The 9,889-nt window shown below is 27.4% G+C and overlaps 1 protein-coding gene across 3 annotated transcripts in view; it reads left to right on the top strand.

The window, feature by feature from the left end:
• The first annotated feature begins 6,018 nt into the window (after window positions 1–6,018).
• LOC123261836 overlaps window positions 6,019–9,889 on the top strand; it is a 38,057-nt gene continuing 34,186 nt past the window's right edge. For all 3 annotated transcript variants that reach the window (XM_044723687.1, XM_044723697.1, XM_044723677.1), the window contains exon 1: window positions 6,019–6,226. The gene's annotated coding sequence lies outside the window, so the exon portion shown is untranslated. The remainder of the gene's footprint in view (window positions 6,227–9,889) is intronic.

Genomic DNA, 9,889 nt, shown 5'->3' with positions numbered 1-9,889 from the left:
ACAACTTGCGGTCAACTTCCGAATTTGTAACTGTTGGCGCCAAGTTGGCTACAAGTTTCTGAGAAAAAAGAGACCAATCTACTGCCGCAATATGTCGCCAAATTTCTTGAGAAACTTATCGTCAACTTGGTGTGAAAAAGTTTCAGAGCAACTTTTGCCGACAACTTGGTGACAACTTGGTGAACAAGTTGACACCAACCGAGTTACTTTCCAAGAGTTGCCGCCAAGTTGGTGACAAGTTGCGGCAGTAGATTGACAGAAAGTTGCGGCCAACTTGGCTATCAGGGTATATTGATTATTGGTAATAAGTCGTAGCCCTTGCTCGCACGTGTAATTCCCTAAAGTATCGATTGCGAGCACAGGGACCAGTAATTTTGGTAAATGACTGGAGAGGCCCTCGTGATCGGACACGAGGTCCCGCACTTTTTCGTAAAATAAAAATCGAGAGGCACGCGGTAACCCGCAAAGTGTAAGGAGTGTAGATCTGGCACCTTCGTTCGAGTTCCCTTTTTTTGGTGAGTACTCACAAGTTGAGCCATTTTATTAACCACGCACCGCGTTGTCTCCTGGCGAACAAATTGGTATTAAAAATTTATTTATTGTTTTATTATCTTTTGTCGAGATAACCCGACTGGGGATTTCGGGTATATCTCTGTTCAATATTATTAGATATAACTTCTATTTTGTAATCAACGTCGTCGTAAATAAACGGTCTACTCAGGATTTAGATTAATAATTAACATTTGTACGCGGCAAGATTATTATTATTACTGTTATATAGTCCATCCGGCTAAGAAATTCGGCACTGGACTTAGTTTTAAGTAATTTCTGGTCTTTTGAATAAATAATTTATTTATTTTATTATTAATATTTGCTGATTGATCAATAATTTAATTTACGTAAATTACTTCCTCCTTTCTCTCCTAATATTAGTCTATTATTTATCTTCGCCTGAATATCTGCAGATCGGCCCTGAAAATCAAAGGGTTTGTTGTTTCCCTAGTTAAAAGAACAACTGGCGTCCAAAATCGTGCACTAACCCAGCCTGAGGAAAAGCTGCGGGTTGCTTGGGAGGCGAAGAGTTACCTCCCAAGTCATTTTTTTGTTTATTTAATTTATTTTTATCAAATATTGGGCGACCTGGATAAAATTACGTGTCCACTGACCGTTCCACTGTCAGCTGGATCGTAATTTTTGTTACAATTTTATTTAAAAATTTTAAGTCTGTAAGACTTATACTAATTATTTAATTTTTTACAGCTCCAAAATCTTGTTAAGTTAATAAAATTTTATTATTTTCTGTATTTTTTAATTTTTTAAATTTCTATTCGTGGAATTTTTTTGTAAATTTTTTTTTTTTATAATTTAATTGTAATAAAAATCGAAAAAATTATTAAATGTATTTTAAATTCAGTATCATTTATAATTTTATTAAATATAAAATAAAATCCATTAAAAAATATGATTTTTTGAAAAAAAAATTCTAAAAATAATTATTAAATATCATTTTCTGCTTTTGTATTAAAAAAATTCAACGAGAATAAAAATTATAACAAATAAAAATTTGAACTTACTTACTTTTACCGCCATTTTAGCCGCTACAAAATTATGGCCGTTGTTAATTCACAAATAAATTGCTCCCAATAATTACAAAAATAAAAACCACGCACAAAACTAAAAACTAACTACTAAATAATAATCACAATAATTAATATGTAATTGTAATTTCAAGAAAACTTTAACAATTTAATTTATATGCATAAATTTAATGACACTAGCCGACACGGAATTTCACTTTATCTATTTTCCACTTTTTACTCACTGACTCGCGCAATTTAATAATTCAATATGTTTTATTAGTTCTTAAAATTATTTTAAATAAAAATATAATTATTAATAAGCAATAAATTGAATTATTTTAATGAAAACCGATGACAGGAACGAGAACCACGAAGTTTACGCGGGAGCCGAGGAGTACTGGAAGCTTCTGGCTCATGCGCATCGAAAGTAATGGCTACTGCGCAGTTCTCTTCCAACGGTCGTTTTAAGGTGCGCCGGCGCCATTTAAGCTCGAAATTTTCTTGTCATCCAGCAGCTTCGCGGTTCTAAAATTCGTCGCATGATTTATAAATTAAAAAATTAATAAACATTGGCAATAAATAATATTTTTTTAATAAAAAATAATTCTTATTATTTAATAAAATTTAAAAATTATAAAACAATTGATACTTTAAATTTTAAAAGAGTGAAAAATTGTTAAATTAAGTCACGGATAGTTTGTGTAGTTACATGTAGGTGTTTGTTGTGATTTGTAATTGTCAGTAGCAATTTTAATTCATTGTTATAATTGTGTCAGTAAAGAAATTAGTGTTTGTGTATGTGTAATTATTCAGAGTTCGGTAATAAGTGGCAATAATTAGTGCATAAAAGTGTGAATGCGTTGACAATAGAGAAAAATTATTTTTTATACTGAAATTTCTCAGACATTTGTCAATTTTTTTTTATATTTATAACTATTAAATTATTATTGAAAAATTTTAATAATACTAAAGTTAGCCGACGTTTTTAATTATTTAATTAGAACTAAAAAATATTTTTTAAAAATTGCACTTACAGTTTTTAAAGTTTTTTACAAATGATAATTTTTTTTTATTATTTTGTAATAATTTTTTTAATAAAAAAAAATTATAAAAATTTTTAGATGTCGGCTAACTTAATTTTCATAAAATTTTCATTAAAAAAATTACAAGTGCAAAGTTTTGAAAAGTATTTTATTTTTTTTATAACAAATTTATAATAAAAATTAAAAAAATTGTCAGGTCTCAGCTGATTTCAGTATAATTTTTTTTTATTAATAAACAAAATTAAGGATAAAATCTGTGAGATAAAAGTGACTAGTTTTTATTTATTAATATAACATTTATTTCAAGCACTCCCTGATAGCCAAGTCGGTCGCAACTTTCCGTCGATTTACTGCCGCAACTTGTCACCAAGTTGGCGGCAAGTCTTGGAAATGAACTCGGTTGTTCACCAAGTTGTCACCAAGTTGTTGGCAAAAATTGCTTTCGAAATTCTTTCGCACCAAGTTGACGACAAGTTTCTCAAGAAATCTGGCGACATATTGCGGCAGTAGATTGGTCTTGTTTTTCTCAGAAACTTGTAGCCACCTTGACGCCAACAGTTACAAATTCGGAAGTTGACCGCAAGTTGTCGCTAAGGGTTGCAGTCAACTAGTCAGACTAACAACATTCCGAATTAATAAATTACTAGAACTTAGAAAGTAAATATTAAATGTAATTTAAAATAATTAATTTTTACAAATTTTAAAATTCCGAAAATATAATCTTAAATAAAGAAAAATCTAAAGCTATATTAATAGAATCTTTCAAAGTCACAAAGTCTCAATAAATTAAAAAACATAACAACGAAAATTTATACGCCAAAATGAATGAACAGACGAACACTCATTTAGCCGAAAAAATGTAAATAATTTTATAATTAGATTAGAAATTTTTTTTTAATTAATTTTTGAAAATTAATTTTATTTTTAATTTACAAGCATGTATGGAAAACACTCAAATTTTATGATTGTAAAGGTGGACCATCTAAGAAAAATTTCCAATTTTTGATGAGTAATTTTCGGCCGAATCATTATTCGGATAGATGAGTATTCGGATGAATATACGTCGGAACAACCCTTTTCGAAATCAAATTAATTTTAACTCTTGAGGAATATAAGATTTATATTTACTTTTATTCGATAACCCGGTGTTTTATAATTTACAAAATTGTTTTTCGGCTGTTATTCTATTTAAGCTAATGTATTTTATAAACTTTGAATGTAGCGGAATTTTAAATTTTCTAGAGTCTTAATAATTTGGAATGTTGTCGATCTGACTAGTTGACCGCAACCCGTCGCTAAGTTGGTGGCAACTATCTGACACCAACTTGGTTGGTCTGAAACTGTGGCTATCAGGGCTAATTCAAGATTTCGAAAGCTCTGTAGAAACCAGTCTTACCACCCGTCGAATATGTAAGTTGCATGTATTTTACGCTCTTATACTAAAAAAGCTCCCCTGAGAGCCACCTTACCTATAACTTACTGTCAATCTACGTCCGCAATTTGAAGCAAACTTGACGTAAAGAGTTGGCAAAGCGAGCGATTACCTATTAGTTACCTAAAACTTACTCTGCAAATAGACCTCAAAACTTACTGTACAAGTATTTCCGTCAAATTGTAGTAAAGTTGAAAGGAAATTTAACTACAAGTTTGATTGTTAACTTGTATTCAAGTTGCGGCCGTAGATTTCCGTCAATTTGCTTACAACTGTTGTTGAGTGAAGAATTACCGCCAACTTGATGTATAAATTAACCGTAACTGCTGCCAGTCAACACTTACTGAGAAAGCGCTGGCTATCAGGGTCTCTTTGTTATTTTTACAATTTATTACTCTGAGCCTTAAGAGCGGTTGATAGTTGATTTACAAACGAGTTTTGCTCATGAATAAGATAAAATTTTGAAAAAAACGCTTCGCTCTTCGATAGATAATTAAATTATCCATCGAAGAGCGAAGCGCTTTTTTGGAAAATTTTCATTTATTTATGCATAAAATCCGTTTTAAGATTCCATAAGTTGTACAAGTATGACAGAGATACTCTCGTTTGTCCAATAGAGAGCGAGAGAGAAAAAAAATATAAACCCTTCTTAAGAAAATATAAAGAATATAAAGTTAAAAATATAAAGAAGCTTTTTCCTACAGTAGGTAAAGTTAAATTTAAACTAAAGCCCATTGCTGGACATCAAGAATTTATAGATAGTGACCTACGTCTTTTTAAACTTACTGTATGATTATCAGTATCTTTTTTTTTAAATCAAGAAATATTTTATTCACATCAGAGAGGACTCTCTTGATGTTCTAGAGTATCAAATGCACTAAAAATATTATCAGATATACTAGGACTGAATTTTTTACTTTAATTCTGCTAATAGAATTTAAAAAATTAATTTGTAAATTTTTTATTCATTAATTTTTTTATAGAAATTAATTTAGCAGACATTTATTAATTTTTTTAACAAATAAATTATAGCAAAAAAAAATTAGAAGAAAAAATAGACGTTTAAAAATTTTGAAAAATTAAAAATGCAATTTTTTAAAAATAATTCTTCGAAACAAATTTGATTTAAAAAAAAAATTAAAAAATTGTCAAGTGACTGCTAACTTTTAATGTCATATTTTTTTTTGTTTGAATAAAAACAAAAATATTAATTTATTATTTGTTTTTTATACAATACTTGGGTTGTACATCGCTTTTATATAAAAATATTTAGGAATTTATTGATAATTATTTATACATTCCAATTTGCATAGTTAAAAAAGTGAAATCAGGTAAATAATTAAAAATTTATGAAACACTAACGAGAAAATAGTCAGAATTTATTTTTACTGGTGGAATAAAATTTATTAAAAAATTTTTCAACAGTAATTAAATTAAATAAATCAATAGTAAATTATAAAACATTAAATTCCAATTTAAACCACATCAAATTCCAAATTTACGAGTATTCAAACTATCCAAATGATTCTTCCCTCTTCAACGGCTAAATCACTTAACAAATGTATCTCTGGAAGTAGCAATGTGACATGCTAATTATACCAGACGGTATGTTTTTGATAGTTGAGAGTTTGGATTCCTCTGTTCTCTATTTCCATGTCTCACTTAAATAGACAAGACTGAGGCTCGAGAGGAATTCCAACACTTGATATTTCTATTTAGACTACCCTTAAAATTATTCGCCAAACTCACAGCACATTACTAAATATCATTATCATAAAACAAGTAAAACTGATTTCCATACAACATAAAAAAAAAAAAAATAAAATAAAAAGAGATAATAACTACCGGGTAGTTATTACCCTCACCTTTATTTTCACCAACCAACCGCTCAACAATACGACCTGCGCAATGTTACCAATTTACTTATCCATGGTTCTGCCGATGGGTACTTGTGTATCTTCAGTCACGTGGAGAAACTTTCCGCGTTCGGATCATCGTCAGATAACAAATTTACTCGTGTTATTATTTTATTTTATTATTTTTTTTGTTTTTATTTTCGAGTTTGCAAAAATCGTGACAATGTTCTCAATTGAAATTTAATTTGTATCTTTATTTTTACTTTAAATACTCAAAAACGGGTCGGTCAAGCTGATAAAGAAGCTTTTAAATTGGTGAGTCATTTTATAAATATTTTTCCTAATTAAAATATTCATCAATTACTTAAAATTCACCAACATTATCCTCAGAGAATAAATTTTTTTAATAAAATCGCAAACAAATTAACAAATTAAAAAAAACAAATCGAGAAACATTGAATGTTAAATTTATTTGATTGATTGGTCACTATTATTATTATTTATTATCATTAAATTGTTCTGCTATTGGCATCTCCCAATGACAAGCTTATTATACCGACTAATCGTCATAGTATTGATTATCAATCAGTTAAATTAGATAATTCGCTTTTCATTTCATTGTTATCATTCTTTTTATATCTTTTTGTTATTTGAGTTCTAAAGAAATGACATTTCCACAAATTAAATCATTATCCAACATTTCAATGACGTAATTTCCATTTAAGAATTTCAATGATAACGCAAATTTTCTCTTTTATCTTCAGTATAATACACAGAAAAAAAAATTTCTTGACTGGAGAATAAAATTCTTGGCTCAAGAAAATTTTCGGGTGCCCGAAGGAAGACCGAAGTTGTCTTGGCCGAAGTAAGAATTTTTCTTGAAATTCTATTCTTGGTGGAAGTAATTTTTCTTAATTCAAATTATCATAAATACTTGATACAATAAATTTTTATATTGGATCAAGATTTTTAGATACTTTAGGGAAGCAGCGCCACCTACTTCAGCTGAGAAAATTTTTCTCTTGAATATTTGATACCCATTTTAGCACGCAATTATACATATTGAATGAAAGAAAATGGTTCAATATTATTTGATCTTCCCATTTGAAATGTTCGTCAATAAAAATATTAATGAAAATTTATTATCGAGATATTTAATTTTTTGGAGCAAGAGAAAAATTTTCTCAAGACAAGAAAATTTACTTCTGTCAAGAACTTAATTTTTTCGAGCAAGAGAAAAATTTTCTCAAAACAACAAAATTTTCTTGATTTAAATAAATTGTCTTGGATCAAGATACGTATTTCTTGAAGCAAGAGAATTAATTTTGTTGGGATAAATGAAATTTCTTGTCAAAAAAAAAATTTTTTTTCGCCCAAGAAAATAATTAGCAAGAAAAATATTTTCTTGATTCAAGTGAACCATTCTTTTTGTGTATATAATAATTTCATACACATACATTCAGCCATTTGTTACGTAATTATTAATGACACTCCGTCTATTTAATCTTATTAAAAAAGCTTTCTGGGTTATTTCTCCGGCGGTCTGAATAAAATGATCATTAAAAAATGATAAAAAAATAAAACCGTGTTTTTTTACAGCACTGCCTCATTTTTGTTCCACCTTACTTAATGGTTTTCTTTACAACTTGACGGGTCTTTTTTAACCTTTTTTTTCTGCTCACCACTTTCCCGATGTACATCGCACAAAACACCTACCGGGTTGCGGTCATTTTTAATGCTTAATGTTTTTACTTTCCGCATAAATAATGAATAATTGCGGTTGTTTAAAAGTGCTTTCAGTTTATATTGCAACCAAAGCTCACCAAGTAAAAAAATTTGATTTCAATATAAAAAGCAATTAATCTAGACAACAGAACACAACAGTATTCTATATAAATAAAAATACGTATGGTACAAAGATAACATGAAAAATATCGGATGGTTTATTTCTTGAGCTAGCAACGAGTATGAGGTATTATATAGAAAAATACTATTCCGGTTCATGTTCTTTTATCTTTCCTCTTTTTATTTTTTTTTTTTTTTTTTTGACAACCTGGCAAAGCTTCTTACTTGGCTGAACTTCACTTCAGTTCCGGGCAATCGTTATTCATACCTACTATTTGTCTTTCACTGCAGTACTTTCAATAACACACATGTTCATAGATTATGTGTTCATATATTACAAAGCACAAAGGGAAAATATCTTTCTATAAGTTAATAATTTTATTATAAAAAAAATTTACTAAGAAATACGATTTAACTTTCAAGTTTTCTTTGTTATTTTGACTTGAGCTGTAAAAAAAATTATTGATATCAGTTTTTAACTATAAAACAACTTTTACTTTACCATCTGTGTAATAAGTTATAAAATAATAGAAAATTTATGGTGCAATTTTGTTAAAAAATTGATTTAACTCTTACATAACTTTGACCTTTAAAAAATTTTATAGATAAAATAAATCTATTTAAATATTTAAATACATTTTTATCATTCTGATTCTGATGAATAATTATACTACAGATTAAAGCAATTAAAATATGCTAGGAAATAAAAGTTGACTTAGAAATACGATTTAATTTTTAAATTTTTTTTTACATTCGAATTTGCACTGTAAAAAAATTACGATAAAAATTATTGGTATCTATTGCAAACTATAAAACTGAGTAATAGGTAATGAAAATCTGTGAAATAAGTAATAAAATAAAATAGAAAATTTATTAAAAAATTTTTGAAAAAAATTAATTTTTTTCTTACTTCTTTTTTATGTTTGGCAACATTTTATTAATAAAAGAGATATACTTTTAAATTCTTCCTTTTTTACTTTTACTCTAATGAATAATTACGATAATTAAAACAATTAGAGTGTGCTATAAAAATGAAATTGAATGTAAACACTCTAAAAAATTAACCTGAAGAATAAAATTTTATCTGTTCTGTAAAAAATTCTGAGTTAAATCACCAAGATTCTAAGTGACTTAGGATATCAGAAATGGTGCGGGTGATTTCTCTATTTTTTACTCTTCAGACCCTCGTAACGTCCTCAAAAATTGAGATACCTTATTTTTTATTTTCACCCGTCGAGTCAATAAAGTGATAAGACAATAAATTCTGAATGACCAGGAAAGTTTTCGTAGGCCAAAATAAACCGTGTCCTTTTCAACTGGACTATTTTCTTCCTTGGTGACATTCGAGCGAATTGTCGAGCTTTAATTTATTTTCTAAATAAAACCGATACTTTATCTTTGCCCCTATATTCACAACTAATAAATTTCGCTCATCCAGATCAAGATATAAAGCGAATTTAATTCATCAAGTATAATTCCTTCAACTAATAAAGTCAATTATCTTTTTTTAATTCAAAAAATATCTTTGATACACTGATAGGATTTGTTTATATTTAATAAACTTTAATAACTGTTAATAAATGATTTTTTAACATCATAGAATTCAATAAATATTTATTAACAGTTAATAAATTATTTATTAAATGTTAATGAATATTTGTTAACAGTTAAAAATATTTATTAACAGTTAATAAATATTTATTGAATGTTAAAAAATATTTATTAAAATTTAATAAATTAAGTAATTGTCTTCAAATAAATTAAATTATTACACTGATAGAAGGATTTGTTTATATTTACCAAGCTTTATTAACTGTTAATAAATGATTTTTTAACATCATAGGATTTAATAAATATTTATTAAATACGATTTATTAAATGTTAATAAATATTTGTTAACATTTAACAAATATTTATTAACAGTTAATAAGTAATTTATTAAGTACAATTTATTAACTGTTAATAAATATTTATCAATGGTTAATGAATATTTATTAACTGTTAACAAATATTTATTTAAAATAAAAAGCAAAAATCGCAATTTTATTTCGACACTTTTTATAACCCTACAGCTGAAATACATGATAATAATTAAACTCACTAAATAAATTAACGTTTTTAATATTTAAAAAT

This window comes from Cotesia glomerata, linkage group LG1 (assembly GCF_020080835.1).
Source record: "Cotesia glomerata isolate CgM1 linkage group LG1, MPM_Cglom_v2.3, whole genome shotgun sequence".
NCBI classification, from domain to species: Eukaryota; Metazoa; Arthropoda; class Insecta; order Hymenoptera; family Braconidae; genus Cotesia; species Cotesia glomerata.
This window is presented reverse-complemented; position numbering and strand designations above follow the sequence as displayed.